Source organism: Podarcis vaucheri (genome assembly GCF_965113315.1).
Source record: "Podarcis vaucheri genome assembly, chromosome: 17".
In the NCBI taxonomy this organism is placed as follows: Eukaryota; Metazoa; Chordata; class Lepidosauria; order Squamata; family Lacertidae; genus Podarcis; species Podarcis vaucheri.
This window is the reverse complement of record NC_138755.1, coordinates 10,117,263-10,125,795: the sequence shown is the minus strand read 5'-3', so window position 1 is coordinate 10,125,795 and position 8,533 is coordinate 10,117,263.

Below are 8,533 nucleotides of genomic sequence, written 5' to 3'. Positions count from 1 at the left end.
CCTATATTAAAGTTACTGGGGTCTAAAGACATGGGTGCTTTCCTTTCCAGACGCAGGGGTTTCACCAAAGAACAATTGTTTGTTACGGCTCAGGGCTTCCAAAAGTTTGGAGCCTTACCCCAAAGGGAGCAGAATGAGGAGACTGAAGAAGGAGAAGAGGAGGAGGAGTTTGGACTTGATATCCCGCTTTATCACTACCCTAAGGAGTCTCAAAGTGGCTCACAATCTCCTTTCCCTTCTTCCCCCACAACAAACACTCTGTGAGGTGAGTGAGGCTGAGAGACTTCAGAGAAGTGTGACCGGCCCAAGGTCACCCAGCAGCTGCATGTGGAGGAGCGGGGAAGCGAACCCGGTTCACCAGATTACGAGTCCACAGCTCTTAACCACTACACCACACTGGCTCTCTACTTGCTCTATCCCTTTCCTCTAAAACTTCACACACACACACACACACACACACACACACACACACACACACACGTTTCCCTTCTTTCACAGCAGTTGCAGCAGGATGCCACAGAATCTTGGTTCAACCAGCAGTCAAAGGGATGACGTCCCACCAACACATTCTCCACCTGGCCTAATGTTCTGCAGTCTGGACCTGAACTCCTCCAAAAATCAGACGATCTCCACTGCTTCCTTGGGGGTGCAGATCAATTAATAATGGAAAAACAACCACCAACACTCTACTTCTGTACAATACCAACTACAGGTGAATCAATCTTCCACGCCTAGGCAGCTGCTGCTACAGCATCACCCGTCACCTGTATTCTCCCATCACTTTTCACTGTTGCGACCCTGCATTCAAAAGGGTGGCCAAACTGTGCAGTGGGAGGGAGGCATGCAAAGACATCAGGGGCCTCTCTCCTTGCTGGGCTGTCCTCCTTTCCTACCAGAGCCAGGCAAAGGCACCAAAGAAAGCAAAAGAGGCAAGAAGAGAAGGCCTGTTTGGGCTGCTGGTAACTGTGGCTTGCTTAGCTGCAGTTGTCAAAGCAACCAGGATGCAGCACTTAAAAGGCAGAGGCTGTCAGAGGAGGAGAAAGGCTGGGCAGAGGCTTCCATTCCCTGCAAGGGCTGGTGCTCATCCTGCACACACACCCTGGAACCCCAGCCCAGGCCACTAAGTGGTTCTGACAGCTGCAGCTCCAGCGCTGATGTTCGGAGACTTAAAATAGTCGCAGGCAGCCCAATTCTGTGCCTGGGGTTCTCTGCCACCGACCCCCTCCTTTCTCTCCTCCCGGGGACCAGGGCAAAGGGTGGGCCTCTGCTCAGGCCTGCCAAATACGCTAGCTCTCAAAAGTACTGGCTCCTAACATGACAGACTTATTATTTATATCTAAAATAAAAAGGACATGACATTTTCGGCCGGAGCGAAAGTTGTGGACCATGCACATCGTCCGCAGTGTGGGCAGAGCCACTGGGGCGGTTGTACTGGGTGCAAAATTCTTAGGGGCGCAAAATTTCAAAAGGAAAACAAAGAGAGGAGTAGTAATAAATTTAAAAATAGCACGCCCTCCCCCTAACACAGAAAACCTCCCAATGATTGCGTGGGAGGACTAAGGAGCGGATTTGGGTGACAGCCAGTTGCCAGGGCGCCCTCTGCATGGGCTTTAGAAAGATACCTGTTCCTGACCAATCCTGTCTCAGTCTCTGTCATGCTCAGAGCTCATAGGACGCCACAGCTGCCACTTGGTTAGGTCGCCGAGCTACTGCCCTTTGTTCTAGCCTATAAGTTGGTGGTGCCAAGGAGACTTGCCACTTGAGCCCACCCCCACCATCCTATTGTGGCTCCAGAGTGTGACAGCTTTTAATATCTGATTATAAGTGGGTAGTAGGGATGAGACCCTACATAATGTAGGAGGGGGTCCATGCTGTGAGGTCCACCCTTTGTTAAGCTAATTGTTCACTATCCGGGAAGAGTGATGGGTGCTTCTACATTACTGGGAGCTAATGAATGTATAGCTGTCCTTATGCTGAGGATTAAGATTGTTATATGGAATGTTTCTATTTTTCTTCTTTTTTTTTCTCCAAGGTGCTCATCTCCTGGCACAACTCACAACTGATTTCAGAAGGGTACCACACTTAAACCTCTGAGAGGTCCATGAGAATCAACAAGGTTGCACTGCTTCCAGGAGATTTCAGGGCACACCTGTGGCAGAAGCTGAGTTAAAGTCAATCCAGATAAGAACAGGAAGCACCATCACCTCCCCCGCATATTGAAGGGTAGTCCGATAAAGGATTCCAGGGGGCGTGGCCCTGTCCAAAGCCTATGGAGGTGAGGGCCTAAGGCACGCCCCCGAGCGGTGACCCCGGGGGAGTTCCTAGTTGATGTGCAGAAGCAGGACTCCCCCTACTGGTGGTTAACCCTTCCCGGACTTCAAGCGGACAGGCTGAAGCCGGATATAGTTGGTTAGGACCAATGCCTAAGCCAATACCGCTCATCACCTGTAAAAAATAAAGTTGTGGCCATATTTAGCCCATTAACCTTAAATAATTGTGTCATGTGTCTTTATTTCCATTGGGGGGGGGGCGGGAACTTGCCATGCAATGGCCAGCCAGATGCATATGGGAAGCAGGCAAGCAGGATTCTGCCCTCTTACAGTTTCGGGCAACTGGTATTCCAAAGAACCGTATTTTTCACTCTATAGTGAAACAAGGGCGCACCTTGTTTTAGAGGGGGAGAACAAGAAAAAAAATTCTCCCCCTCTCTGCTCAGCGCCCCTTCAGCGAAGCGGCAGGAGAAACGGAGCCCCTTCCATTTCTCCTCCCGCTTTGCTGAAGGGGTGCTGTGCAGCTGTCCCTCTCTGCTGAAGCCGGGAGAGTCTTGCTCTCCCGGCTTCAGCAAAAGGAACCCGAAGCCTGCAGAGCGCAGTGGGAACTCATGCTGCGCTCCGAAGGCTTCGGGTTCCTTTTGCTGAAGCCGGGAGAACAAGACTCTCCTGGCTTCAGTGAAAGGAGCCTGAAGCCTCCAGAGCGCAGCGGGAACTTGCGCTGCACTCCAAAGGCTTCAGGCAGCTATCCCTGAAGCCTGGAGAGTGAGAGGGGTTGGTGCGCACCGACCCCTCTCGCTCTCCAGGCTTCGGTGAAAGCAACGCGAAGCCTCCGGAGCGTGGCCTGAAGTGCTCCCACTGCGCATCGGAGGCTTCGCGTTTCAATCGCTGAAGCCATAGAGCCTGCATTCGCTCCATAGGACACAAACACATTTCCCCTTAATTTTTGGAGGGGGGGAAAGTGTGTCCTATAGAGCGAAAAATACGGTATACTACCTCCAAAAGTGAACGTAGTAATCAGTAGCTGTCAACCAAGTATGCCTGGAGTTGATCCCAGCCCACTTCTTTGCACACCTTGCCTTAAATGATTTTCACCACTGGCTGATATTTGGAAGTACGATCTGGATCCAAGGAGGGCTTCTTTGGAAGTGGCCTAGCAAACACCTAACCCCCCCCCCTTTTTATTTGCATTTTCAAAAACAGGAACAGGAGCATATTTAACCCCCCTCCCCTCTCCCTGTCCCATTTACAACTTTGTACCAAATACAGCCTGTATACATATACCATACGACTCCCCTTCCACCCTTTTCCTGGTTCCTTTTGCTTTTCTACTACTCTGCGTAATCCACATCATTTTAATCATCCAATTTGTTATCTATTGAAAACTCTTATCTATTTCAACTCTGCTGGATTTACTCGAGGCCTGCTAAGCTATGTATTTGTTTTAAAATATTCAATAAACGAATTAGCAAACGCTTAATTCAAGGCTGCTGGGACCATATCCACTTTCATCTCCAGACATGCAGGTGGTAGACTGCACCTCACCAAGGACATTGTCTTTGTCCTCAGGCCAGAAGAACAGAAAGAAATTCGAGCAATAGTGATGAGATGCCTCTCATGGGCCATCTAGCAATTGTACTGTCACTAAGGTGGTGCCCAAGCTGGAATGGATGCGAGCGATTTTATCTACAAAGTGCCAAGCAAGTAGATCACAGCAAGCTGCCAACAGTTCATTAAGATCACCCCAGGGGGGCCTACATAAAGCAGAATGTGTAGCACTCTTAAAGAGCGCTGCTGGACAGCACTGTGTGGCGGGAAAGTGCCTTCTCTTTGCCACCTTCAGTTCAGAGAAGGACTTTGGGGCGGAAGCCCAGGGCCAAAATCAGCAGAATCAGGAGGGACCCCAACGCAGCAAGGCATAGCACATCTTGGGAGTAAGTAATACACATTGCATCTAAGAAGTGGGTAAGACCGTGAGGTCCAGAGTCCAACGTGGCCTGCATGCAGTACTGGTAGGGTCCGAAATGAACATTTGCACCTAAGGAAAAAAAATACAGTTGGACCTTGGATCCCGAACGCCTTGGTACTCAGACGTTTTGGCTCCTGAATGCCGCAAAACCAGAAGCGAAGTCTGCAAATGTTCTTCGGAACCTGAACGTCTGTCGGGGCTTCCACGCCTTTCAATTGGCTGCAGGAGCTTCCTGCAGCCAATCAGAAGCCATGCTTTGGTTCCCGAACATTATGGAAGTCAAATGGACTTGTAGAATGGACTCCATTTGACTTCCAAGGTACGACTGTATGTTGCCCGACATGGATGGGGGAATTGCCTCATGTGATGTTGTTACAATACAACTCCCATAATCCTTGGCCACTAGCCATGCTTATTGGAGCTGTCGGGAGTCCAGCAGGTCTGTGCTGCCTCATGAAGAAGAAGAAGAGTTTGGATTTGATATCCCACTTTATCACTACCCTAAGGAGTCTCAAAGTGGCTAACAATCTCCTTTCCCTTCCTCCCCCACAACAAACACACTGTGAGGTGAGTGGGGCTGAGAGACTTCAAAGAAGCGTGACTAGCCCAAGGTCACCCAGCAGCTGCATGTGGAGGAGCGGAGACCCAAACCCGGTTCCCCAGATTACGAGTCTACCGCTCTTAACCACTACACCACACTGGCTCTGAAAGAACTAGCTGGGGTGATCAGGCCTTCTTTCATCTCCACCGCTTCCCTATTCCAGCCACCAGCCTGACACTCAGGTCCTCATGCTAAGGAAGCAAATCGTTCACTCTAGAAGAGAAGAGTCCCTGTTACACACATGCAGAATCAGAGACTTGTAGAACTGGAAGTGACCCCGAGGTTTCACCTAGTCCTGCAATGAGGAATCTGTGGCTCTGACATTCATTTTGTGAGTATGGGCAAGGCAGGAAATGAGCCCCCTGCTCCCACCTTGCAAAGATGTCATTCCTCTTCTGGGTTGAGAGAAGCAACCGTCTTCCAATACAGTGTCTCAGTTGTCATTCCATCCCTGTCAGGCTCTTCATTTCCACTTCAAAGAGCCACTTTGCTGGTTCAAAACCCCATTGAGGGCTGAACAGGCCTTCCCAAGCTCTGCTGTGAATGGTTGCTGGCTACTTAGGGCTATCAATCAGGATTAAGGGAGGTCTGTACCAGCCAAGGGCAAGTGGTTCTGGAGCACCTGCTGGTGGGGCTGAGAAGGAAGTAGGTAAAGGAGAGGATGGGATTATGGCCAAGGGGATGTTTTCATGCTTTTATTTTGATCTCTGTAGCTGAGCCCAGCAGTTCAGAGTGAGCTATGTACATATTTCAAACTGCGTGTTCATGAAATGCTGTTGTCTACCAAGCAGTCTTGTAAAATCAATATATTTAGGGGCTTTCTACACATCACATAGATTGGGGGAGATTGAGGGAGACGCATAATCTTCTCCCTGATGTACTGAGCTGCTGCAGGCAAGGAACTCTTTGCATGGAGAAGATTACACCCCCTCACACGGTGCAGTATGAAGTGGATCAGTCCAGAATCCTGCCCCACTCAATCTACCTGTGATGGCTGGGATTCGGACTCGGAGGCGGAACCTGAGGAATCCCAGCCTGCACAGGATCCCCCGCCTCCAGAACCAGCTGAGCCGGGGCTGGGGCTTGAGCCTGAAGGGTCCTCACCTGTGCTGGATCCTCAGGTGCAGGCGCCAGCTGAGTCTGCTCTGGCCCCTGAGGTGATGGAGGACCCATTGCCTGCAGGTGCTCCACTCTCAGCCCCGTCAGGGGAAGGTGAGGTTGCCTCCTGGTCCGGTAACCCTCCAGCCTCTCCTGAGCTGCAGAGGCTCAGGCAGAGAGGCGGAGGGAACTAAGTTCCTGCAGGAGGAGTGCTCACCTCCAGGTCAGGAGAGGCGAGTCACCTGTGGACCGGGGCCACCCTATGCCTCGGGGCAGATAAAAGTCAGCCAGGCCCAGTCCCAGGTTGTGGGAGCAACATTGTTGGTAGCCTGTTCCTCTGCCAGAGTTCCTGACCTCACCCGACTCCCTGCCTTGGACCCCACTGCAGCTTTGACGGACAGCCTCCATACCGTACCCTTGACCTCGGACTGGACTCAGACCTCGCCGCACGGTTGACCCTCGGGACCAGCGCACTACCCCACCCTATTGTACATCTCAATGCACATCTTCTGTAAGAATGATTCCAAAGCACATCTGTGGGGAGGAGGGGTGGGGACAGCAATTGGGCCGATCCTGCCCTGACAGTCGTAGGCTCTGTGCTGTGGTCACCAACATGGAGCCCAAAGAGTCCTCTTAGTTTGAGCTGTCTCAGGAGCTAAAGCTTATCTGGAAACTGAGCGGGACGGGGGACAGAGCTTCCCACCTCCTGTGCAACACAGGGAATAACCAGGACAATTTCTTTTCTGTATTGCTACATTTATATCTCACTTTCTTTCCAAGGAGCTCACGGTGAACTACATGGCTCTCCCATTCCAGTGGCAGACTTTGGGCTTTCAAATTTCAGCGGTGCCTTGTGCAATGCCAAAATCCAGCACCTCCGCAACCTCTCGCCCTTCATTGTTCTTCACTGTTGTAGCCCCCCTCTCCTGCAGCACTCTCTCGACTCGGTGCCCAGTGCGGGTGAATCAGTCGCACTCCCCTAAATCTGCCTCTGTCCACTGGGAGCTAGACTGAGCTAGAGACTGGCCCCAGGTCCCCCTGTGAGCTGCAGGGATAAATCAGGATTTCAGCCCTGGTCTCCCAGATCCTAGTCCATTGCTCTAACCACTACATAGTTTCGTTTCCCTTTGCTGTAACCTGCCCTAATAATAATAAAAAATATAATAATAATAATAATAATTATTATTATTATTATTATTTATTTATTTATTTATTTATTTATTTATTTATATGCTGCCCAACACCGGGCTCAGAGCGGCTAACAACAGTAAAAATAGCACAGTTTACATAAAATCACAGTCAGTTAATTGAAATACAGTGGTACCTTGGTTTACAGATGCTTCAGGTTACAGACTCCGCTAACCCAGAAATAGTACCTTGGGTTAAGAACTTTGCTTTAGGATGAGAACAGAAATCGTGCTCCGGCAGCGCGGCAGCAGCAGGAGGCCCCTTTAGCTAAAGTGGTACCTCAGGTTAAGAACAGTTTCGGGTTAAGAATAGACCTCCAGAACGAATTAAGTTCTTAACCCGAGGTACCACTATACATTCTAAAATCAGTTCAGAATCAAATTAATGACAACCATTGGGCTAGAGTTCTATGAAGATTACAGAAGGAGAGAGGGAGTCAGACAGTGCTTTGGCCAAAGGCCTGGCGGAACAGCTCTGTCTTGCAGGCCCTGCGGAAAGATGTCAAGTCCCGCAGGGCCCTAGTCTCTTGTGACAGAGCGTTCCACCAGATTGGAGCCACAGCCGAAAAAGCCCTGGCTCTGGTTGAGGCCAGCCTAACCTCCCTGTGGCTTGGGATCTCCAAGGTGTTTTTTATTTGAAGACCGTAAGGTCCTCCGTAGGACATACCAGGAGAGGTGGTCCCGTAGGTACGAGGGTCCTACATGGACCCAGAGTTGTTAAGTATCAAAGGCTCCTCCTGCTGAAGACGAGACCCACCTGGTGCCTGTCCCAGTTCCCAGAGCTGTGTTAGCCTGATGCAGCACTGGGGGTTCCAACTTGAATAAAATATTGGGGGGCTCAGGTAAGCCACACCCCACATAATCCATCACAAAATGTGCCACACACATACTATTTGAATGGCAGTGCCCATTATCTTTGGGGGGGGGAGGGACAGCTCCCTCAAGTATTTTTTTTGGGGGGCTGAAGGGACTTCAGCCCCTAGGCCTTTGGCTTGGAATCAAATTGATCCCCTCCCCCTCTTCCTTTTTCCTTTCTCCTTCTGTGATGGAACTCCTATTTGGGGACTTCCCTGGCTTTTTTCTGACCCACGTAGGACCATTCTGGATAGTTGGCCTTGGTGAAGACTTGATGTTTTTATCTCCAAAAAAGTTTTTGATTTGAGTTCCTACTGAAATGAGGCTGCATTTTAATGTTGTACAGTCATACCTTGGGTTGAATGTGCTTCAGTTTGAGCGTTTTCAAGTTACGTTCCGTGGCAACCCGGAAGTAACGGAGCGCATTACTTCCGGGTTTCGCCGCTTGCGCATGCACAGATGCTCAAAATGACGTCACGCGCATGCACGGAAGTGGCAGTCGTGTCTTACATTCTATTCAGGATGCGAACGGTGCTCTGGAACGGATCCCGTT